This window comes from Choloepus didactylus, chromosome 5 (genome assembly GCF_015220235.1).
Source record: "Choloepus didactylus isolate mChoDid1 chromosome 5, mChoDid1.pri, whole genome shotgun sequence".
NCBI lineage: Eukaryota > Metazoa > Chordata > Mammalia > Pilosa > Megalonychidae > Choloepus > Choloepus didactylus.
In genome coordinates, this window is record NC_051311.1 from 81,377,195 (window position 1) to 81,402,265 (window position 25,071).

At 37.5% G+C, this 25,071-nt stretch overlaps 1 protein-coding gene across 1 annotated transcript in view; it reads left to right on the top strand.

Moving 5' to 3' along the window:
• The window catches only part of BMT2 (base methyltransferase of 25S rRNA 2 homolog), a 165,590-nt gene that overhangs the window by 84,809 nt on the left and 55,710 nt on the right, over positions 1-25,071 (top strand). The gene's annotated exons all lie outside the window — the stretch shown is intronic.

The following is a 25,071-nucleotide window of genomic DNA, read 5'->3' on the forward strand; positions in this document are numbered from 1 at the left end:
TCTTTTAAGGTCCCCTTCTATTTCTTTTAGTAGAGTTATGTAGTTTTCTTTGTATAGGTCTTTTACATCTTTGGTTAAGTTTATTCCTAGGTACTTGATTTTTTTAGTTGCTATTGAAAATGGTATCTTTTTCTTGAGTGTCTCTTCAGTTTGTTCATTTCTAGCATATAGAAACATTACTGACTTATGTGCATTAATCTTGTATCCCGCTACTTTGCTAAATTTGTTTATTAGCTCTAGTAGGTGTATCGTCGATTTCTCAGGGTTTTCTAGATATAAGATCATATCATCTGCAAACAATGACAGTTTTACTTCTTCTTTTCCAATTTGGATGCCTTTTATTTCTTTGTCTTGCCGGATTGCCCTGGCTAGCACTTCCAGCACAATGTTGAATAACAGTGGTGACAGCGGGCATCCTTGTCTTGTTCCTGATCTTAGAGGGAAGGCTTTCAGTCTCTCACCATTGAGTACTATGCTGGCTGTGGGTTTTTCATATATGCTCTTTATTATGTTGAGGAAGTTTCCTTCAATTCCTACCTTTTGAAGTGTTTTTATCAAAAAGGGATGTTGGATTTTGTCAAATGCTTTTTCAGCATCTATTGAGATGATCAATTGATTTTTCCCTTTCGAGTTTTTAATGTGTTGTAATACATTGATTGTTTTTCTTATGTTGAACCATCCTTGCATGCCTGGAATGAACCCCACTTGGTCGTGGTGTATGATTTTTTTAATGTGTCTTTGGATTCGATTTGCAAGTATTTTGTTGAGGATTTTTGCATCTATATTCATTAGGGAGATTGGCCGGTAGTTTTCCTTTTTTGTAGCATCTTTGCCTGGTTTTGGTATTAGATTGATGTTAGCTTCATAAAATGAGTTAGGTAGTGTTCCATTTTTTTCAATGTTTTGAAAGAGTTTGAGTAAGATTGGTGTCAGTTCTTTCTGGAAAGTTTGGTAGAATTCCCCTGTGAAGCCATCTGGCCCTGGGCATTTATTTGTGGGAAGATTTTTGATGACTGATTGGATCTCTTTGCTTGTGATGGGTTGGTTGAGGTCTTCTATTTCTTCTCTGGTCAGTCTAGGTTGTTCATATGTTTCCAGGAAATTGTCCATTTCTTCTACATTGTCCAGTTTGTTGCCATATAGTTGTTCATAATATCCTCTTATAATTTTTTTAATTTCTTCAGGATCTGCAGTTATGTCACCTTTTTCATTCATTATTTTGTTTATATGGGTCTTCTCTCTTTTTGATTTTGTCAGTCTAGCTAGGGGCTTGTCAATCTTGTTGATCTTCTCAAAGAACCAACTTTTGGTGATATTTATCCTTTCTATTGTTTTTTTGTTCTCTATGTCATTTATTTCTGCTTTAATCCTTGTTATTTCTTTTCTTGTACTTGGTTTAGGATTGGTTTGCTGTTCATTTTCTAGCTTCTTCAGTTGATCCATTAGTTCTTTGATTTTGGCTCTTTCTTCCTTTTTAATATATGCGTTTAGTGCTATAAATTTCCCCCTTAGCACTGCTTTTGCTGCATCCCATAGGTTTTGGTATGTTGTGTTCTCATTTTCATTCGTCTCTATATATTTAGCAATTTCTCTTTCTATTTCTTCTTTAACCCACTGATTGTTTAGGAGTGTGTTGTTTAACCTCCAGGTATTTGTGAATTTTCTAAGTCTCTGATGGTTATTGACTTCTAATTGTATTCCATTGTGGTCAGAGAATGTGCTTTGAATAATTTCAATCTTTTTAAATTTATTGAGGCTTGTTTTATGTCCCAGCATATGATCTATTCTGGAGAAAGTTCCGTGAGCACTAGAAAAGTATGTGTATCCTGGTGATTTGGGATGTAATGTCCTGTAGATGTCTGTTAAATCTAATTCATTTATCAGATTGTTTAGGTTTTCAATTTCCTTATTGGTCTTCTGTCTGGTTGATCTATCTATAGGAGAGAGTGATGTGTTGAAGTCTCCCACAATTATTGTGGAAACATCAATTGCTTCCTTTAGTTTTGCCAATGTTTCTCTCATGTATTTTGTGGCACCTTGATTGGGTGCATAGACATTTACGATTGTTATTTCTTCTTGCTGAATTGCCCCTTTTATTAGTATGTAGTGGCCTTCTTTGTCTCTCAAAACATCCCTGCATTTGAAGTCTATTTTATCTGAGATTAATATTGCTACACCTGCTTTCTTTTGGCTGTGGCTTGCATGAAATATTTTTTTCCATCCTTTCACTTTCAGTTTCTTTGTGTCCCTGTGTCTAAGATGAGTCTCTTGTATGCAACATATTGATGGTTCATTTTTTTTGATCCATTCTGCGAATCTATATCTTTTAATTGGGGAGTTTAATCCATTTACATTCAACGTTAAAACCGTGAAGGCATTTCTTGAATCGGCCATCTTATCCTTTGGGTTATGTTTGCCATATTTTTCCCTCTCTCTATTAATATCCTTTATTGTACCCATACCGAATCTCTTTAGTACTGAACCTTTCTCCAAGTCTCTCTGTCCTGTCTTTGTTTCTCTGTCTGTAGGGCTCCCTTTAGTATCTCCAGTAGGGCAGGTCTCTTGTTAGCAAATTCTCTCAGCATTTCTTTGTCTGTGAAAAATTTAAGCTCTCCCTCAAATTTGAAGGAGAGCTTTGCTGGATAAAGTATTCTTGGCTGGAAATTTCTCTCACTCAGAATTTTAAATATATCGTGCCACTGCCTTCTCGCCTCCATGGTGGCTGCTGAGTAGTCACTACTTAGTCTTATGCTGTTTCCTTTGTATGTGGTGAATTGCTTTTCTCTTGCTGCTTTCAGAACTTGCTCCTTCTCTTCTATGTTTGACAGTGTGATCAGTATATGTCTCGGAGTGGGTTTTTTTGGATTTATTCTATTTGGAGTTCGCTGAGCATTTATGATTTGTGTATTTATGTTGTTTAGAAGATTTGGGAAGTTTTCCCCAACAATTTCTTTGAATACTCTTCCTAGACCTTTACCCTTTTCTTCCCCTTCTGGGACACCAATGAGTCTTATATTCGGACGTTTCATATTATCTATCATATCCCTGAGGTCCATTTCGATTTTTTCAATTTTTTTCCCCATTCTTTCTTTTATGCTTTCATTTTCCATTCTGTCATCTTCCAGGTCACTGATTCGTTGTTCAACTTCCTCTAGTCTTGTACTATGAGTGTCCAGAATCTTTTTAATTTGGTCAACAGTTTCTTTAATTTCCATAAGATCATCCATTTTTTTATTTAGTCTTGCAATGTCTTCTTTATGCTCTTCTAGGGTCTTCTTGATTTCCTTCATATCCCGTACTAGGGTCTCATTGTTCATCTTTAGTTCTTTGAGTAGCTGCTCTAGGTGTGTCTCTTCTGGTCTTTTGATTTGGGTGCTTGGGCTTGGGTTATCCATATTGTCTGGTTTTTTCATATGCTTTATAATTTTCTGTTGTTTTTGGCCTCGTGGCATTTGCTGAACTTGATAGGGTTCTTTTAGGGTTTGTAGACTAGTTGAAGTCCTTATCTCTAATTTATCAGATCTACAGCTTCGTGGAGTAGACTTTCTCTAACTAACCAGCAGGTGGCGTCCACGAGCCACCTGTTCTCCACAAGCCAGATCTCCCCTGCTTAGCCTTTTTGGTGAGTGGGGGAGTGAGTCTTGTGGGGCCCAATTGGTGTACCAAGCTTGCGTGTGTAGTTGGTGTTGCCTGCCCTGTATGTGGGGCGTGTTTCTGGGCAGTCGGGGAGGGGGGGTGGCCCTAACAATCAAATCTCCCTGATGATCCTAGAGTTTTAAAGCTACTGCAATAGTCTAATCCTTCAGTTCAGTCCTGCCACAGTTTGTCTCTGCCACTGACCCACAAGTCTTTGGTATTGGCGTATGGCTCCTGAGACTTGCAAGTGGGCCCCTCTTCCAGGCTGTGCACCCCGGGTCCTCTGTTGAGGGATGACTGTGCTATGTCACAGGTGAGTGCCGTCCCCCCAGGGCAGTTCTGGGCTGCTGGGCTGTGTTGGGAGGCTCCCAGTCTGCTCAAATGATGGCTGAATGGGGCTCTGTTAATTCACACTGCTCCCCCTTCCCAGCTCTGGGACATTCAGCTGAGGTTGCAGGGAAGGCTAATGTCCACGCCCAGTTTTGTGGTGTGTGCCTGTTATTTGAAGCACTTCCGTCACACTGGGTTGTCTGGGGCAGCTCTGGGCTATGGGGCTGGTGATGGGCAGGAGTGTTTCCTGTCCACCAGGATGGTGGCTGTGAGCGGACACCCCCCTTTTCTTGGGAAGTTGTGTTGTTTAGTGAATTTTCTCAGCCACTGGATTATTGCCTTTTGTCTCAGAGCTCTCTTAGTTCTGCTCTTGACTTGACGTGCCCAAATTTCAATTCTTTGAAGCTTTCTGTATTGAGCTTCTTAGAGTAATTGTTTTAGAAAAAGCAAAAAGGATTTAAAAAAAAAAAAAAAAAACAAAAAACGGCCCTCCTCAGAGATCTAATGGGTTATTGAAATGCTAATAGACAAAGCAACCAGGGCCATTAAGGAAAGGTGCACAGGGCAGAGAGATCAGCCTTGCTTCGGGATTTGCATATGCGCCTCAAGGCCTGATCTCCGCCCTTCCCCTTTCTGTGTTCACCAGAACTCCAAAAATCCTCTGCTTTTATTTTGGAGTTTTTCGTGTTGTTTTTTTTCTATGCCTGTCTCCTCTCTGCTGGGCTGGCTGCTCTCAGAGTCTCTGGTGTCTGGTCTCAGTCTATCTATGGTTGGAGTTTGAATCAGTAGAATGAGTTTCCGATAAGAGCAGCCACTGCAATTCTCCCTTCTCCTTCCTGGAGCTGACAGCCCCTCCTCCCCCGGGACTGAGCCTGGCAGGGAGGGGCGCGGGTCCCCTGGCCGCAAAAACTTACAGATTTCGCTGATCTCAGCAGTTCCACGTTTTCATGGGTGTTGTATGAAGTATGCCCAAAGACAGATTGCTCTGTGGTGTCCAGTCCACGCAGTTCCTGGCTTTTTACCTACTTTCCTGGAGGAGTAACTAAAACATACAGCTCACCAGTCTGCCATCTTGCCCCGCCTCCCTCTGGCTTCATTTTAAAGGGGAAAAAGTAGTTTGGCTTTGAGTATTTAGAAGAAAGTATCTAAATATGATTGTTATATGTCAGGATTATTACTTGGTATTGAAATTAACATTGAAATGACATAGGCTAGGCGAGCTAAGTTTAAATGTTCTTAATTCTAAAAGTCTCAGCTCCTTAGTTACCATATGGCCCCCACATGTGTCTGTAGACTCATTCCTCCCAATCCCTTCACCATTCTTGCAGCCTGTATTACAATCATATGGAACTATTTTCAATCCCCATCTGGGATGTGCTTGTTTTCACTTTCTGGCAGTTGTAAATACAATATATCCCCCTTCTGATGAACTATTGCTATATTATATTAGGTTATATTTGAAGCACCTTCTCTTCTAGAACTTTCCCTTAACTCCTCTAAAGAATTGACACACTTTTGTACCGTTAATAGTACTTACCATATTGTATTAAAGTTCACTTATTGTATGTTTTTCTAACTACCAAAAGTGATCCTGAATAAAAAATGATACCCATGTTTCCCAAAGAAAAATACCTCCCCACACACTTTTAGAGCTATAGGTGAAGTAGTCAAAGGTTGGATGTTTACTTATTTTCTGGTTTGCTAATGCTGCCATTATGCAAAATACCAGAAATGGATTGGCTTTTATAAAGGGAGTTTATTTTGGTTACAAATTTAAAGTATGAAGGCCATCAAAATGTCCAAATTATAAGGTATCAACATGAGTATACCTTCACCAAAGGAAGGCCAATGGCATTCAGAAAATCTCTATTAGCTGGGAAGGCATGTGGCTGGCATCTGCTGATCTTGGGTTGTATTCCAGCTCTTCTCACAGCTTCTGTGCCTTCTTTAAAATGTTGCTTTTGGGGTGTTTTGTCCTCTCTTAGCTTCTCCAGCTCCTGTGCATCTGAGCATCTGGTTTCCTCTCTTAGCTTTGCCAGCAGACCTTTTGCCTCCAAAATGTCCCTCTCAGCTGCTCTGAGGGCCTTCTGTTTGTGAGCTCTTTTATAGGACTCCAGTGATTAAATCAAGACCCACCCTGAATGGACGGGGCCCATATCTCCATGGAAATAATCCAGTCAAACATTTCACTCACAGTTGATTGAGTCACATCTCCATGGAAACACTCAATCAAAGGATTCCAACCTAATCAACACTAATACATTTGCCTCCACAAGATTGCATTAAAGAACATGGCATTTTGGAGGACATAATGCATCCAAACCAGCACACTTAACTCACACATACTATCATGAAGGAAGGAATGTACCCCTTCCTATCCAAACCTGTTTGAATTCTCATTTAGAAAGCAAGTTTGGATGGCAAGGGCTACCTTTTTCCAAGTCTTGTTCTCAAAAAACTGTTGCAATTATTTTGATTTCTGGGTTCAGACAGCGAGGGCTCAGGTAGCGAAGATACCTTTATTTTGTTTCCACCTATATGTCAAGGAAACCAAATTTAAAACCAAATGCATCTTCCCATTATAGCCACAATTCAAGTTATCTCTATCTCAAAATTAAGATATGACACTTTTTGAGTTTGTATATAATGTGATCACTGGAAAATTTATCCCAATCACCATTTCCCATTCTTCTAACATTAGAATAGCTGTCCCCCCTCTTGGACATATATATTGTGATTGACACAAAGTAAGTACTTACTTTTCTGCCTTTTTGAAAGTATTTATATTATTTCCAAAAATTGGAGTTTATCAAAAAAGAATGTAATTTAAGACAGTCAACCAGACTTCCGATTTCTCAGTCAGAAGGAACATTGATGTATTCCTGCTGATTGCATAAACATGATTAGAAATGATTGGATCTATATTTAAGGCTTCAGTTATGTTTTAGTTGCTGTGCAGGAAAACAAATCTGAGGGTAGGAGGAAACTGGAGAATTTATCTAGTTGCCTGATGATGTTGCTTTTTAAAATGATCTGTATAAGTAAACATCCAGCAATTACAATCATAAAGCTGTACCTTCATGTATAATTACTAAATCTTTGGTAAATGTCTTTGCCTCCTTTCTTTTCTTTTTTCTTTCCTTTCCTTTTTTTTTTTTTTACTGGAGAAGTTGTGGTTTTACGGAACAATCATGCATAAAATGCAGGATTCCCATGCACCACTATGTTATTAACACCTTGCATTGGTGTGGAACATTTGTTACAGTTGATGAAAGCACACCTTTTTAATTGTGCTATTAACTATAGTCTATGGTTTGATTTAGGTTTTACTATTTGTGTAGTGCAGCTCCATGGATTTTTTTTTAATTATTATTCTCTTACCATATACAATCTAACATTTTTACCTTTTAACCACATTCAGATAAATTTTTCAGTCCTGTTAATTACATTCATACTGTTGTACTAACATCACCATTATGCTTTACCAAAACATTTCCATTGTTCCAAATAGGAACGCTTACATTTTAAACCTTAACTTCCCATTCCCTTTCCCCACCCATACCCTGGTAACCTATATTCTAGATGTTGACTTTGCTTATTTTAAATGTTTCATATCAGTGAGCTCATACAAATATTTGTCCTTTTGTGTCTGGCTTATTTCAGTCAACGTAATGTCTTCAAGGTTCATCTACGTTGTTCCATGTATCGGAACTTCATTCCTTTTAATCACTGAGTAATATTCCGTTGTATGTATATACCACATTTTGTTTATCCATTCATTGGTTGATGGACACTTGGGTTACTTCCATCTTTCAGCAGTTGTGAATAATGCTGCTATGAACATGGGTGTGCAAATATCTGTTCAAGCCCCTGCTTTCAATTTCTTTAGAATATATACCTAATAGCGGGGTTGCCAGATCATACGGTAATTCTGTACTTTGCATTTCCCTGATACTAATGATGTTGAGCATCTTTTCATGTGCCTTGTGGCCACTTGCAAAACTTGTTTGGAGAGATACCTATTGAAGTCTTTTGCCCATTTTTTAATTGTGTTGTTTGTCTTTGTTGTTAAGTTGAAGGATTTCTTTATAAATTCTGGATAGTAAGCCTTTATCAGATACATGGTTTATAGATACCATCTCCAATTGAATATGCTATCTTTTCACCTTTATGAGAAAGTTCTTTGAGGTGCAAAAGTTTTAAATTTTGATGAGATCCCGTTTATCTATTTTTTTTTTCATTGTTTGTGCTTTGGGTATAAAGTCTAAGAAAGCATTGCCTAACACAAGGGCCTGAAGATGCTTCCCTATGTTTTCTTCTAGGAGTTTGATAGTTCTGGCTCTTATATTTATGTCTGTGATCTATTTTGAGTTGATATTTATATAAGATGAGAGGTAGGGGTCCTCCTTTTTTTCTTTCACAAATGTTGATCCAGTTTTCCCAGCACCATTTGTTGAAGAGATTACTCTTTGCCAGTTCAGTGGTGTTTGATTTCTGAGCTCTCAGTTTGATTCCACTGGTCTGTTCCTGAGTCCTTGTCCCAGTACCATTTTTTTTTTTTTTTTATGGCTTTATAATAAGTTCTAAGATTGGAAAGTGTGAGTCCTCCCACTTCCTTCTTCTTTTTCAAGGTGGCTTGGCTATTCAGGGCCCTTATGCTTCCATGTAAATTTGATGATTGGCTATTCCATTTTTGCAAAGAAGGTTTATTGGGATTGTGTTAAATCTGTATATTACTTTGGGCAGGATTAACATCTTAACAATATTTATTCTTCCAATCCATGAACATGGACTGTCCTTCCATTTATTTAGGTCTTCTTAGATTTCTTTAACAATGCATTTCAGTTTTCTGTGTACAATGCCTTCACATCCTTGGTTAGATTATTCCTAGATATTTCATTTAGTTGCTATTGTAAATAAAATTTTTTTGTTGATTTTTTTTATTATTGTTCATTGCTTGTGTATGGAAACACTATTAATTTTGGGATTTTGACCTTGTACCCTGCTACTTGGCAAATTCATATTTTAGTTGCTGGAGCTCTGTTGTGGATGTTTCAGGATTTTCTGTATATAGGATCATGTCATCTGCAAATAGGGAAAGTTTTACTTCTTCCATTCTAATTGGGATGCTTTTTATTTCTTCTTCCTGCCTAATTGCTGTGGCAAGAACTTCAAGTACAGTGTTGAATATCAGTGGTGACGGTGGGTGTCATGGTGGGTGTGCCGGTTTGAAACTGTTATGGACCTCAGAAGAGCCATGATCTTTTTTTTTTTAATTTGATTTTATTGAAATTGTTCACATACCATACAATTATCCAAAGATCCGAAGTGCACAATCAGTTTGCCCACGGTACCATCATACAGCTGTGCATCCATCACCACAATTTTTTTTTCTCAATTTTTACTACGTTTTCATTACTCCAGGAAAGAAATAAAGACAAAAAAAGAAAACTCAAATCCTCACATATCCCTAACCATCCCTCCCCTCCATTATTGACTCATAGTATTGGTATAGTACATTTGTTACTATCGATGAAAGAATGCTAAAATAGTAGCTATAGTGCATAGTTTGCAATAGGTGTATTTTTCCTTATATACCCCTCTATTATTAACTTCTACTTAATAGTGTCATACATTTGTTCTAGTTCGTGAAAGATTTCTAATATTTGTACAGTTAATCACAGATATTGTCCACCACAAGATTCACTGTTTTATACATTCCCATCTTTTAACCTCCAACTTTCCTTCTGGTGACATATGTGACTCTAAGCTTCTTCCTCTTTCCACCACGTTCACACACCATTCAGCACTGTTAGTTATTCTCACAATAATGTGCTACCATCACCTCTGTCCACTTCCAAACACTTAAGTTCAACCTAGTTGAACATTCTGATCATAGTAAGCAACCGCTCCCCATTCTTTAACCATGTTCTATATCCTGGTACCTTATATTTCATGTCTATGAGTTTACATATTGTGATTAGTTCTTATCAGTGAGACCATGTAATATTTGTCCTTATGTATCTGACTTATTTCACTTAATGTAGTGCCCTCAAGGTTTCTTCATCAATCCTTTTCTTTTAAAGATAGTTTTGTTCACCCACCATATTTTCCATCCTAAATAAACAATTGATGGTTTCCTGTATAGTCATATATTTATGTATTCACCACCATCACCACTATCTATGTAAGGACATCTCCATTTCTTCCACAGAGAAGGAGGAAGAGTCAAAGAAGGTAGGGAAACAAAAGAAAAAGAAAAAGAAAGGAAAAAAATACATGACAGCTAAAAAGCAACAAAAGGAAAGATAGAGTTAACCTAAAGTAGAATAAAAGAGTCAGACAACATCACCAATGCCAAAAGTCCCATACCCTTCCCTTATGTCCCCCTCTTAAAGGCATAAACCCCCTTTATAAAAGCCAATCTCTTTCTGATATTTTGCATACTTTAGCAAACCAGAACAATGGGCATCATTTTCTTGTCCTTATTTTAGAGGGAAAACTTTGTTTTTCCCCATTTATTATGATGTTGACTGTGAGTTTTTCAGATATGTTCTGTATCATGTTGAGGGACTTTCCTCCTATTCCAAGTGTTTTAAATGTTTTTATCAAGAACGGGTGCTGGATTTCATGAAATGCCTTTTCTCTGCATCAGTTGAGATGATCATGTGGGTTTTTTCCCTTTGTTCTGTTAATGTGTTATATTACATTTATTAATTGTCTTATGTTGAATCACGTTACATACTGGGGGTAAATCCCATTTGATCATGCTGTGCTTTTAGTGTGCTGTTGGATTTGGTTTGCTGGTATTTTGTTGAGGATTTTGGCATCTATATTCATAAGAGATATTGGTCTGTAATTGACTTTTCTTGTGGTATCTTTGTTTGGCTTTGGTATAAGGGTGATGTTGATCTTGTAGAATGAATTACAGAGTGCTCCCTCCTCTTCAAATTTTTGGAAGAGTTTGAGCAGAATTGGATTTGTCTTCTTTGAATGTTTGGTAAAATTCACCTGTGAAGCCATCCAGTCCTGGGCTTTTCTTTCTTGGGCAGTTTTTGATTACTGATTCAATCTCTTAACTAGTAATTGGTTTGTTGAGATCTTTTTCTTCTTGAGTCAGTGTTTAGGCAGTTTATTTCTAAGAATTTATCCATTTCATATGGGTTAGCCAATTCATTGGCATACAGTTGTTCATAGTATCCTTCATAGTCCTTTTTATTTTCAGTGGGTTTGGTAGTAATGTCCTCCTTTTTATATTTGATTTTCATTATTTTTATCCTCTCTCTTTTTTTCTTCATCCGTCTGACTAAAGGTTTGTCAATCTTGTTAATCTTTTCAAAGAACTCATTTTTGGTTTTGTTGATTAATCTTTTTTTTGTTGTTTTTGTTTTTGTTTTTGTTTTCATTTTGTTGTTGTCTATTTCATTTATCTCCCCTCTTAGTTGTTTTTTTCCTTCTGCTTTCTTGGTTTACTTGGCTCTTATTTTTCTAATTCTTCCAGTTCTGAGGTTTGGTCTCTGATTTAAAGTCTTTCTTCTTTTTTAATGTAAGTATTTAGAGCTATAAATTTCCCTCTAAGTACTGCTTTTGCTACATCCCATAATTTTGGTTTGTTGTACTTTCATTTTCATTCACTTCAAGATATTTCATCATTTCCCTGTGATTTCCTCTTTAATCCATTAGTGGTTTAAGAATATGTTTAATTTTCACGTTTGTGAATTTTTCATCTATCCCTCTGTCACTGATATCTAGCTTCATTCCGTTGTAGTTAGAGAAGATACATTGTATGATTTCAATATTTTTTAATATATTGAGACTTGTTTCAATATATTATATAATATATTGAGACTACTCAATATGTAGTCTATCCTGGAGAATGATCCATGTGCACTCAAGAATATTTCTGTTTTTGTTAGGTCAGGTGTTCTAGATATGTCTGTTTGGTCTAGTTGGTTTAGAGTACCATTCAAATCTTGTATTTCCTTATTGATCTGACTAGAAGTTCTATCCCTTATTGAAAGTGTTGTATTAGTCTCCTACTGTTAATGTAGAACCATCAGTTTCTCCCTTCAAATTTGTCAGTATTTGCTTCATATATTTTGGATCTCTCCTCCTAGCTGTATATATATTTATAATTGCTACATCTTATTGAATTGACACCTTTATCAGTATACAATGACTGTCTTTGTCCCTCATAACTATTTTTTACTTTATTTTATCTGACTTTATTATTGCTACCCAAACTGTCTCTTGGTTAATACCTGCATGGTATATATTTTTTTCCATCCTTTCACTTTCAACGTACTTGCCTCTTTGAATGTAAGGTGAGTCTCTTGCAGATAGCATATGGTTGAGTCATGCTTTTTTATCCATTCTGCCAATCTCTGCCTTTTGAGTGAAGATATTAATCCATTTACCTTTAAAGTCACTATTGATAATGCAGCAGGACTTTCTTCTGCCATTTTGCTTATTAGTCTTTGTAAGTCTTATACCTTTTTTTCCCCTCAATTCTTCTGTTAATGCCTACTTTTATATTTATTTGATTTTTGTGTTGTACCATATTGAGTGCCTTCTCTTTTCTATCTAGATACACTTTTCATCTGTTTTCCTTGTGTTTACCATGGGTTTAGACTTTAACATCCTAAATATATAAAAATCATATTTGGTTTGATACCAACTTGAATTCAATAGCATATACACATATACTTTTCCTGTACCCTTCCGTACCCCTACCTTTTTTGGTACTTTTTACCACTTATATCTTTCTACATTGTATGTCCAAAACCATAATTTTATCATTACTTTTTATACATTTGCATTTTAGCACCTATGGGAAGTACCAAGTAGAGTTATATACTAAACAATATAATAAAATACTGTTAGCATTTATAAATACCCAAATGGTGCCTGTGCCAGTTTGAATGTATTATGTCCCCCAAATGCCATTATCTTTGATGTAATCTTGTGTGGGCAGACGTTGTCAGTGTTGATTAGATTGTAATTCTTTGAGTGTTTCTTTGGAATGTGCCCCACCCAGCTGTGGGTGATGACTCTGACTGGATAATTTCCATGGAGGTGTTGCTCTGCCCATTCGGGGTGGGTCTAAGTTGATGAGTGGAGCCATATAAATGAGCTGACAAACAGAAGGAACTCAGTGCAGCTGTGAGTGACATTTTGAGAGGACCTACAGCCAAGAGGGACACTTTGAAGAATGCACAGGAGCTGCAGATGAGAGACAGTTTGAAGACGGCTGTTGAAAGCTGACTCTTGCTCCAGAGAAGCTGAGAAAGGATATCCCAAGTGCAACTAAGAGTGACATTTTTGAGGAACTGCAGCCTAGAGAGGAATGTCCTGGGAGAAAGCCTTTTTGAAACCACAACCTTTACTGGAGGTCTTTATTTATTTATACTGCTTTGAACCACTGTCTAGTTTTTTGTCTTTCAGTTTGAAGAACTCACTTTATCATGGCTTGTAAGGCAAGCCTAGTGGTGATGAACTCCTTCAGCTTTTGTTTATCTGGGAATGTCTTAATTGCTCCTTCATTTTTGAAAGAACATCTTGCTGGATATAAAATTCTTGGTTTGCAGGTTTGGTTTTTTTTTAATAGCACTTAATTTCAACCCACTGCCTTCTTGCCTCCATGGTTTCTGATGAGAAAACAGCACTCAATCTAATTGGGACTCCTTTGCTCATAATATGTTGCTTTTCTCTTGTAGCTTTCAGAACTATCTCCTTATTCTTTGCATTTGATAATGTGATCAATATATGACAGGGTGTATTTTTCTTCTTGTTTATCCTGTTTGGTATTCTGAGGTCTTCTTAGATGTGCATATTCATGTCTTTCGATAAGTTTGGGATGGTCTTTGTCATAATTTCTTTTATTATTCCTTCTGTCCCTTTCTCTATTTCTTCTCCTTCAGGGACACCCATAATGCTTATATTGGTATGCTTGATGGTGTCCCAGAGGTGTCTTGGGAGGCTGTTTTCTCTTTTTATAACTTTTTTTTCTTCCTGCTCCTTGAGTTTGCTGATTTCTTTCTTCTGCCAGCTCCAATCTGCTGTTGAAACCCTCCTGGGAATTTTTCATTTCAGTTCTTGTAGTCTTCAATTCCAGTAGTTTGTTTGGTTCCTTTTTTAAATTTTTATCTTACTACTGACATTCTCATATTGCTCATTCAGTGTTTCTCTGATGTCCTTTAGCTCTTTCTCTGTATTTTCCTTCATCTCCTTGAGCATTTTTAAGGTCTTTTTTAAAAAATCTTTGTTCATTATGTCCACATTCTAGTCTTCCTTGTTGGTGTTTTCTGTACTTTTATCCTCTTCCTTTGAATGGGCTATCACTTCCTTTTTCTTTGGTTTTCTTGTTGACTTTTTTTGCACCCTATATATTTTAATATTTTAAAATGTTAACTCTGATTTTATCCCCTGAAATGTCTGTTTCTTGATTTTATAGCCACCTGGTGATATGACAGAGATTTTCTTGAGCTTCAGCCCTCCTATCAGGAAGGTCTGCCCAAGGCAAATGTAGTGTGCAGGGTCCTCCCTGTCTTTTCTGGTCCTATTTCTTGTCCTGAGCTTCTGCTTGTTAGTTGTTTTGGAGTTCCCCTCTTCACAGGAGTTTGAGTGCTTTCTCTATTTCTCAGGAGACAGACCTCCATCTCCAAGGTGTTTAAAGCAGGTGTGCTGGTTTGTATATATTATGTCTCCCAGAAAAAGCCATATTCTTTAATGCAGTCTTGTGGGGGCAGACATTAATGTTCATTAGGTTGGAAGATATGGATTGAGTGTTTCCATGGAGATGTGTCTCAGTCAACTGTGGGCAAGAGTTTTGATTGGATAATTTCCATGGAGGTGTTACCCCACCCATTTAGGGTGGGTCTGAATTAAATCACTGGAGCCATATAAAGAGTTCACAGACAGAAGGAGCTCAGAGCAGCTACAACTGAGAGACATTTTGAAGACAGCTGTTGAAAGCTGCAGCCTAGAGAGGAATGTCTTGGGAGAAAGCCATTTTGAAAACAGAACTCCGGAGCAGATGCCAGCCACGTGCCTTCCCAGCTAACAGAGGTTTTCCAGATGCCATTGGCCATCCTTCAGTGAAGGTACCCGATTGTTGATGCCTTACCTTGGACACTTTATGGCCTTAAGACTATAACTGTGTAACCAAATAAAGCCAAACCGTTTCTGGTTTTTGCTTTACGGCAGCATTAGCAAACCAGAACAGCAGGCAAGCCTTTGACCCATGCTCTCTGCCTCTATAGTTTATTTTCTCAAGCTCCTTTTGCCTGGAGGGCAAATTCTGAGATGAGAGCATGCCAGAGCGGAGATTCCCAAGTCAGTGTTTTGCAACCAAAAGAGCTCCAGGGACCCATGAAGGGTGTTCAGACTGGACCCCTCTTCCTGCCCTGGGGAGGGGATCAGGAAGGGTGCCAGGAGCGTCTTATGTGAAACTGAGTTTTCTTGCCCTGCCCAGCAAATGCAGCCCTTGAATTTGTCCCAAACAGCCCTGAGGAAGCATAGCATCTTTAAATCTCCTCCTCCACACCTTTGTCCTGGGCATATTGGGACAATGACTGCCCTCAGAGCTGAATCCCCAGCGTTCCAAAGTTGATAATCAAAAGACATGATCAGTGATCAGCTGTGCCCATCCCTTGTCTTGGGAAAGAAGATTTTTATGTCTCTTTCTGTCAGCAGCAAGCTCACAGTGAACACTGGGGAAGGGCGTCAATAACGCTGCATGCAGAGGGCAATTTCCTGATCTTTAATTTACCATCTTTTTCCTCCTGTTCTTCCCTGGATGCTATACAGTGTTCTAGTGGCCTCCAGAGTTTAAAAATAATTGATTCAGACAGCGCTGCCTCTTTAATAGTTGTTCTGGTGGAAACAAAATCCTGGAGCTTCCTACTCTACCATCTTCCCAGAATCCTCTAGCACCTGTCTTTTTTGTGGCTTTATTTTTAAGCTTTTAAATTTCATAAGAGTTGTTTAAAATTTGTGGGTTTTTGCCAGATTGCCACTAAAGCAGAAAAAGTATGACTATTGTTCTAGTTTGCTAATGCTGCTGGAATGCAAAACACCAGAAATGGATCGGCTTTTATAAAGGGGCTTTATTTGGTTACATAGTTACAGTCTTAAGGCCATAAAGGTAACACATCAACAATCAGGTACCTTCACTGGAGGATGGCCAATGGCATCCAGAAAACCTCTGTTAGCTGGGAAGGCACATGGCTGGCGTCTGCTCCAAAGTTCTGGTTTCAAAATGGCTTTCTCCCAGGACAGTCCTCTCTAGGCTTCAGCTTCTCTCCAAAATGTCACTCTTAGTTGCTCTTGGGGTGTTTGTCCTCTCTTAGCTTCTCTGGAGCAAGAGTCTACTTTCAACATTCATCTTCAAACTGTCTCTCATCTGCAGCTACTCTCTCAGTTTCTGTGCATTCTTCAAAGTGTCTCTCTTGGCTATAGCAAGCTCGCTCCTTCTGTCTGAGCTTATATAGTGCTCTAGTAAACTAATCAAGGCCCACGCTGAATGGGTGAGGCCACACCTCCATGGAAACCATCCAATCAGAGTCATCACCCACAGTTGGGTGCATTGCATCTCCATGGAAACACTCGAAGAATTACAATCTAATTAACACTGATACGTCTGCCCACACAATATTGCATCAAAGATAATGGCATTTGGGGGCATAATACATTTAAACCAGCACATTCCACCCCCTGGACCCCAAAATGACATGGTCTTTCCATATACAAAATACATTCATCCCATCACAATATCACAGAATCTTTAATCATTTCAGTAACAGCAGTTAATTCAAAGATCCCATCAAATCAGTTACAGAGGTGGTCTGTCCAAAAGCAAAATTCCCCTCAGGCTCTGTACCTGTGAAACTTAGAACAAGTTATCTACTTCCTATATACAAAGGAGGGACAGTCATAGGATAAACATTCCTATTACCATAAGGAAAAACAGTAAGGAAAGTGGGTTTAAGGGACCAGAACAATTCTTGAAACCTCTATTAGATTTCAAAGTCTGAGAGTCATTTACGGAATGATGTTGCATCCTTGGGGCTTGGGAGAGCAGGGGTCTAACCCTTCTTAAGGGCTTTTGCAGCAGCCCTTTCCTCTCCAAACACTTGGGTGAGTGCTCCAACATATCCACACATTGTGGAGACCACCTTCTTGGCTCCATCCTCCTCAAACATTGGGGTAGCACCCGGATTCTCTTCCATCTCCGGGGCACACACTCAACCCCTTCAGAACAATGGAGTGGCAGCCAGGCTCTCCCCAGTCCCCTGGAAATGTGCTCCACCCTCTTTGAGGCTTGAGGTGGCAACATATTTCCTGATCATCGAGGTGGCAGGCCCACCCTCAACCTACAGGGCAAACTCACCCTTTCCATGCTTGTGGGCCACTCTGCTCTCCCAGCTTGAGACCTCTTGACTCCAGACCTCAACCTCCATGGCTCTGCCTTTGAAGAAATTTTTCCTTCAATATGTTCCTTGTCTGTCTCCTCCAGTCCAGACCAGCAGCGGCTCTGTCTATAAAGACCTCGCAAAAATTTTGTTGGCTTTGCATGAAGCACACAGGGGTCAAAGCCATCAGACAGTAGAACTTTCCACAAGTCCTTTCTGGATAATTCTATCTCCAATCCTGGCTTGTACTGAAATGGTGGCTGGATTCCATGTTTGGTTAAATCCTCATGTTGGGCTGTAGTGTCTGGGGATCCACCCCCTGGAAGCCTGGAATTTTCGAAACCATCAGTTTCTGGTTTCTTTGTACCCAAGAGTTCAGTTCTAAGTTTAGCTCTGTCCTGTTGCATTTTACTATAAGCTGCAAGAAGAAGCCAGGCTACTTCTATATTTTACTTGGAGATCTCATCAGCTAAATACTCCAGATTGTTGATTTCAAATTCTGCCTTCCATCCAACACCAGGACTCAATTTTGCCAAATTTTCTGCCACTTTAAAACAAGGATCGCCTTTCTTCCAGTTCACAACAACACATTCATCATTTCTGCTCAAGGCCACATCAAAAGTATCTTTAGAGTCCATATTTCCACAAACAGTCTCTTCAAAGCAGTTTAGGCCTTTTATGTCAAGCTCCTCACAATTCTTCCAGAATCTTCCCCTTATCCATTTAAAAAGCCGTTCCAACATGTTTGGTATTTGCAATTGCAGCAGCACCAGCACCCCACTTCTCTGGTACCAAAATCTACTCTAGTTTGCTAATGCTGCCGAAATGCAAAACACCAGAAATGGATTGGTTTTTATAATGGGGGTTTATTTGGTTACACAGTTACAGTCTTAATGCCATAAAATGTCCAAGGTAATGCATCAAAATCGGGTACCTTCACTTATGGATGGCCAATGGCGTCCGGAAAACCTCTGTTAGCTGGGAAGGCATGTGGCTGGCATCTGCTCCGGAGTTCTGCTTTCAAAATGGCTTTCTCCCAGGACGTTCCTCTCTAGGCTTCAGCTCCTCAAAAATGTCACTCTTAGTTGCTCTTGGGGCATTTGTCATCTCTTAGCTTCTCCAGAGCAAAAGTCTGCTTTCAAAGGCCGTCTCCAAAATGTCTCTGTAAGCTGAAGCTCCTCTCTCAGTTCCAGTGTATCTTCAAAGTGTTCCTCTTGGCTGTAGCTAGCTTGCTCCTTCTGGCTGAGCTTATATTGTGCTCCAGTGATTTAATTCAGACCCACCCTGAATGGGTGGGGCAACACCGCTGTGGAAATTATCCAACCATAGGTCTTGTCCACAGTTGATTGAATCACATCTCCATGGAAACACCCAAGGGATTCCAAAATCTGATCAACACTAATATGTCTGCCCACACAAGATTACATCAAAGATAATGGTGTTTTGGGGGACATAATGTATCAAACTGGCATAACTATGATTCTAAATATATTTAAATTGTTTATGTTTTGCCAAATAGGTTCCTTTGGAAAGAAAATCTTTGTGCCTCCTTTTTTTTTTTTTTTTTTTGCCAAGTCTTATCTGGTGATTGTTATAAGTGTCCAAAGGCACACTGTTTGAAGTCATTTCAGGCTAGTGCTATTTTCTCCAAATGGTACTTTATTGTTCAAAGTAAAGAAATGTAGGGAGCCTAATAGTGTAGAGACTTTCTAAGGGCTCCAATAGAAGGCAGTACGCTCGTTTCTGAAGGATAACCTGATGGAAAGAATTTTGCTTTCTACATATTATTCTTTTGTTGAACATTTAGGTTGTTTCCTTTCTCACAGTTGTTCATCTTAGCATTAAACCTTTTTATGCATGAATTTTTATGTCCTTTGGTTGGATTCGCAGAAGTGGAGTTCTGGGTTAAAGAGCATAAATGGTCTAGGTTCTCATATATATTACTGAATTACTTTACAGAATGATTTTACTAATTCCATTACATACAGCAGTATAAATACATGCCCATTTTGCCGAAACTCACCAGCATTGAGTATTTTCATTTTTTCCCTCTTTATTAACATGATAGAATAAAATGCCATCCAAGTATTAATGTTAATGTGCATTTCTAACAGTTACATGAAATGCAACAAAGAAGAATAAATTTGTGAATAGAAAAAAAAATAATATGAAAATAGGAAAGTAAAATCTGTTCTTTATAGTTTTAATAACAGCCATGGAAAATGTGGAACACATGCTGTCGTAATGTCCACAATCCATGATAAAAGTAGGTAATTGGTTACAGTATCTTTTCTACATAGCTTCTTTTTGGCCTCAGAATCCTTTTCATAGCACTCTAAGAAGCCATTGCCAAGTCTGTCAGTATGAGAAGAAACTCATCTGCTTGTTGTGTCCCTTACTCTTGATTTAATCGGACTACAATTGTGACTCTAAGTTTCTTCACAGACAAGGCAGAATTGTGAAAAGAATTATTTATTTATTTCCTTTTTTTTGAGAATTTTCTGTTTATGTCATTTGCCCACTTAAGTATTAGAATCTTAAATGTGTATTTTTATTAATTTATATGAGCTTTTTATGTATTCAGGATATTACTTGATATTTGAAGTTATTGGAATAGGTATATGATTCATGCTTTATAAGTGGATGGAAGGAAGACAAGACATATTTAGGATAGAAGAATCATGTTTTTATAGTCATTCTCTTGATACTCAGTTAATGATCTTTTAAAAAAAAGATGGAGGTGAGAGAAGGGACAGAAGTAATGGCACTGAGCCAAAGGAAAGACTGTAAAGGATATTAGATGGTCATTGGCAATCCAGTAGTCTTATTACAGGTCTTATCTCTATTCTGCTTTAGGATGTAAGATATTGGACGTATTCTTAGAAGGTTTGTGACAGAGAGAGGGAATACAGTACGTGGTGGTAGGTAATGTCTAATAAATTTGAACCTGAAAATAGAATTTTCATTTATTTTACTGAAATGTTGATAGGATAATATGTTTCCTTCCAGGGTTTCTTACTTGCAAATATGAGGTTAAAATGGTCATTATATTTGTAATTTACCAAGTTATGATTACAAATATCAGATCCAGAGGAGTTGTAGTATTACCAAGATAGTAAGTCCCATTTACAGCCATTTATATTGCAATTCTTAAAGCCATTTCTGTAGAAACAATGATTATTAACCATAGGTTTTCTTGGTTTAAAATGTATGTATCCTGAGCCAGTTTCTGAGTCTCCTTTTCATCTATAAATTAAGATAATAGTGTATACTCATGTAGTGAATAAGAAAAATGGGAAGAAATTTAAATAAAAACCCCCAAACTCTGACCGTCTTCCTGATAATGACCCACAGCACTTGATGTTGAGAATGAAAGTGTTGGTGATTATATGGGTGAAAAACATCATTTGGATAACAGGAAATTCTTGGCAAATTCTTCGCGAGAAGAATACCATGATCCAGACTTCTGTAATCTAACTGCATAGAACAGAAAATGATGATTACAAAGTATTTTCTACCTAAGGAAGTTCTTTCTAGAGGGGTTCATAAAGTAAGTGTACTTCCTTAGTAAGATGTAAAGCATTCCAAAAAGTTCACTCTGTTAACAAGATTCTTGATGTGTTCTGTATCCTGTGTCCCCAACTATTGAAGATTTACTCTCTAAGTAAGTTTTTTATTATTTTAGTAGCTGAAATTGAATCTCATTTGATCTAATGAAATAAAATATAAAGTGAATTAGATTTATATACAAAATTATAGAAAGATAATTTAGGAAATTGAATCTTCAGTGTTTTTTTTTTTTAAGCTAGGAAATCACTGTTTACTAGTGGGTTACTTAATGCCTAAAACCCTGGTAGTGAATGTTATTCATCTCTGCGGGTGACAGAGGCATGTGCTATTATTTATTTCATGCAGCTTATTGCTAATTTACCAGTTATTAGCCATCAACACCTTTATCCCTGCAATCTTTTTTTTTAAACAGTCTTTATCTTAATTCATGTGCTCTTAATAGTCAGTTCTTTTATCAGTTCATTGATTTGTTCTTTCCTTATAACAGAGCATTCTTTTTCTCTGTCTGTTTCCTAAATGTTTGTCCTGGGCTCTCTACTCTTCCATGTCATATCCTCCCTGGGCAGCCTGATTCAATTCTGTAGCTTTGGTTACCATTTATATATTGATGATTCCAAATCCATATCTCTAGTTTAGACCTCTGACTTGACCTCCATGTATCTAGTTGCCTACTAGACATCTCTTTGAGTTTGTGCCCATGAGATGTCATTGTGTCATCAGTGAGCTAATTGTCTCCCCATTTTAATGCCCGAGCCACTCAAATCTATTCCTCTTCCAATGTACCATGTTTTCATTAAATCCATCTATATGTCCAAGCCAAAAAATCTTAAGATTTATTCTTAACTCCTTCCCCTGTCTTACTTTCCACATCCAGGAAATCATCAAGTCCTACTGTCATTTCTCAGTTCTCAGTAAGTCTTCAGCCCATCTACTTCTCTCTATCCTCATCTCTCACTAAGGTGATTGCAGTAGTATCGTTCTTCCATCTTATTCCAATCCATTTTTCATAGATCAACTTGAGAGATTTTTCTAAAACACAAACCTGATAATGTCAACTCTCTTATTTAAAAATTTTCAATGATTTCCTGTTGTCCTTGTGACAAACTCCAAGTTCCTTAACATAACACAAAAAGTCCTTCATAATTGACTGTTTGCCACCCTCATTTCTCATGCTTTTTTTTTTTGAGCTATATGACTCAGTAATATTGATCTGCCTTTTATTCCTACAGAATTCCAGCTCTTGCTTAGTGTTTTTCCTTCTGACTAGGACATTCTCTTACAACCCACTTCCCCCCCTTCACTTGGATAGTTTGCTCTTCATCCCTAGATATTAAACATTAAAGTTACTCAGGAAGGTCTTCCTTTACTTCTTTACTTGGGATCACCAACAGACTACATACTCTTAAAACAGCAACATCTCAAAGTGTGGTCTGTGGATCCCTGGGGGTCTGTGAGGCACTTTCAGAGGGGCCTGCAAAAACAAAGTAAATCCATACTAATGCTAAGACATTATTTATTTGACTTTTTCACTGTGTTCCTTTTTGTACCCATGACTGAAAGCAATGGTATAACTACTGGCACTTTAGTATAAATCAAGGCAGTGGCACCAAACTGCACACATTGTATTCTTGACCACACAAGTTAAAAAAAAAAAAAAAAAAAAAAAAAAACAGTTTCACTTAGAATGTTGTTTATGAAGAGACAAAAATGAATTATATTAAATCTGAGCACTTGAGTGATCATTTTCTTAATATGTTATGTGATTAAATGGAAAGTACACAGAAAGTACTGTTGCTGCATACCAAAGCATGATGATTGTCCAGCTATTTTCAAATTAGCCAGACATCAGATTTGCAAAAATATAAATATATGTCACACTCTCACTAAATTTTTGGTTTTGGAAAACATAGTTCTTTTTCACAGAATGTTATTTATCTTGGCCAATCATGGTTTTGTTATGGCTGTCTTTAGTAAATTGGTGTTTTTAAATTTCTCAGCTATAATTTCTAATATTGTAGCTATCCATAGATGTAGCCCACATAAACAAAAGCTCTTAAAGGGTCCTCAGTAAGTCTTAAGACTGTAAAGAGATTGAATCCAAAAAGTTTGGAAACTCCTACTCTAACATATTTCTAACTTTCATCGCAGTTTATTATTGTTATTTATTTATGATCTGTTTCCTGTTAGATCAATAAAGGTATCTATGAAGGTAAGGTGCTCATCTGCCTTGTGGATAACTCAGCTCCTAGCACACTGCCAACGCATACTAGGCCCTCAGTAAATACTTGTTAACTTAATACATTCAACAAGCATGTGTTGATATTAGACTAGGCCTAAAGGGATACAAAGATAAATAGATCATGTTTCTTTACTGTCTTTTGCTCCTCCTTATGTTTGCAGTGATCTTATGTAGTCCAGCGGGCTGTGTGTGCTTATTTATAACTATTAAGGGACTGTTATAATAGGAATACAAGGGAAATAATGTGAAAATCAGAGGAATTAATGATCATTTTTTACAGGGAGATATAATCAATTTTCACAGAGCTGACATTTGGGCTGAGCCTTGATGGATGAGTAGGAAAGGAGAGGGGGCTTAATAGTAAGAAGAAAAAGATGAACAAAAACATGTAAGTACACTGTGTTTTCCGAAAGGAGTGACTAGTACAGTTGATTGAGTCTTAGATGATTTAGGGCATTGAACATCATTTTCTGTAGAAAATGGGAAACCATCCTAAGTTCTTGAGAAAATAAATAATACATATTTAGGGTACCCTCTATATCCATAGATGATATGGATTGAAAGATACTCCAACAGAAAGACCAGTTGCAGGAAGTGATAGATAATGAGACTGTGAACCAGAATAGAGCCACAGAGATGAGTAGAAGAGACATCGCAAAGTTATAAGACCTAGTTGAGGGAGAGAAATAGGGTCTACTAACCTTAGCATCATCTAATGGAGTAGTTTTATGGGGTAGAACATGAGAAGAAGAAAGAGTTTGAAGGAGTGGGGAAAAAATTAGTATAGTTTTAGATAAGTTGATTTTGAAAGTATTTCCAGGTCTTCTGTGTCAAAACATTTATCTAACATATTATTGAAAATATGAGTCTGGAGCTAAGAAATGAGCTCAAAAATGAGAAAAAAATAGATGTAGAAGTCTTATCCTCATTTGGGGGTATTTTGATTAGAACAACTATATAATACCATCTGGCTATCCAGGATGTCATATGGATCAGTCTGGAGAAAGATATTAGAGTAGAAAGAGAGAAGTATCAATTATGGAACCTTATGGAAGGCTTGCATATGAGGGGAGTGAAGAGAAAGCCACAGTGAACATGCAAGTTAAAAAGGGTAATCATCAATAGGATACAGATTAAAAGGTTGTTCTTCAGTTTAACAATTAAGAAGTCATTGACTTTGAGAGAGTTTTGTGCAGTATTAAGGGTGGCAGATAAATTTCAGTGATTTGAGGGGTGAGTGGGAGATTTATAGAATAATGAAACTCTTAAGAGAAGTGTGACAGTAAGTGGAAAGATTAAGATAGAATAATGTCTTGAAGGAAATACAGATCAGGGGTTCTACCCAAGTGACAACAAAACACATAGTTTATTTTGTACATGCAAGTCCATAGAAAAATTTTATTATCTTCAGTCACCTAATACAGCTTTAACAAAATTAGAGAATGCATTGCTTGGAAAGAGAGTAACAATTAGCTAAAACCAAGGAACAGAAGATGTATGTGTTTCTGTAGAGATAGATGAAGACTAAATTGTGTTGTTAGTGCTGGAACTTTTATCACCACCTCCTTGTCACTTTGCACTTTCTTGATAAAAATTTTCTATTCAGTACTACTCCAAAAGAAATACTCTCTCAAAGATTCTACCCTTATTGCCCACTGCACCCCACCCCCTTTGTAAATACATCTTTCTGGTCCATGATTTAAAAAAAAATTTTAATCTCTGATTATATACTCAGAGAATGAATTTTCCATTAGTTAATGCCATCTTTCCTAGTTAATTAGGATAGCTTGATTTCTTTGTATTGCACCTCCTAAAATGTTTCTAATTTTATATTAGGTGTTGGAGAGTGACGGTACTTATATTTTCTTTGCCATTTTTTCTTAA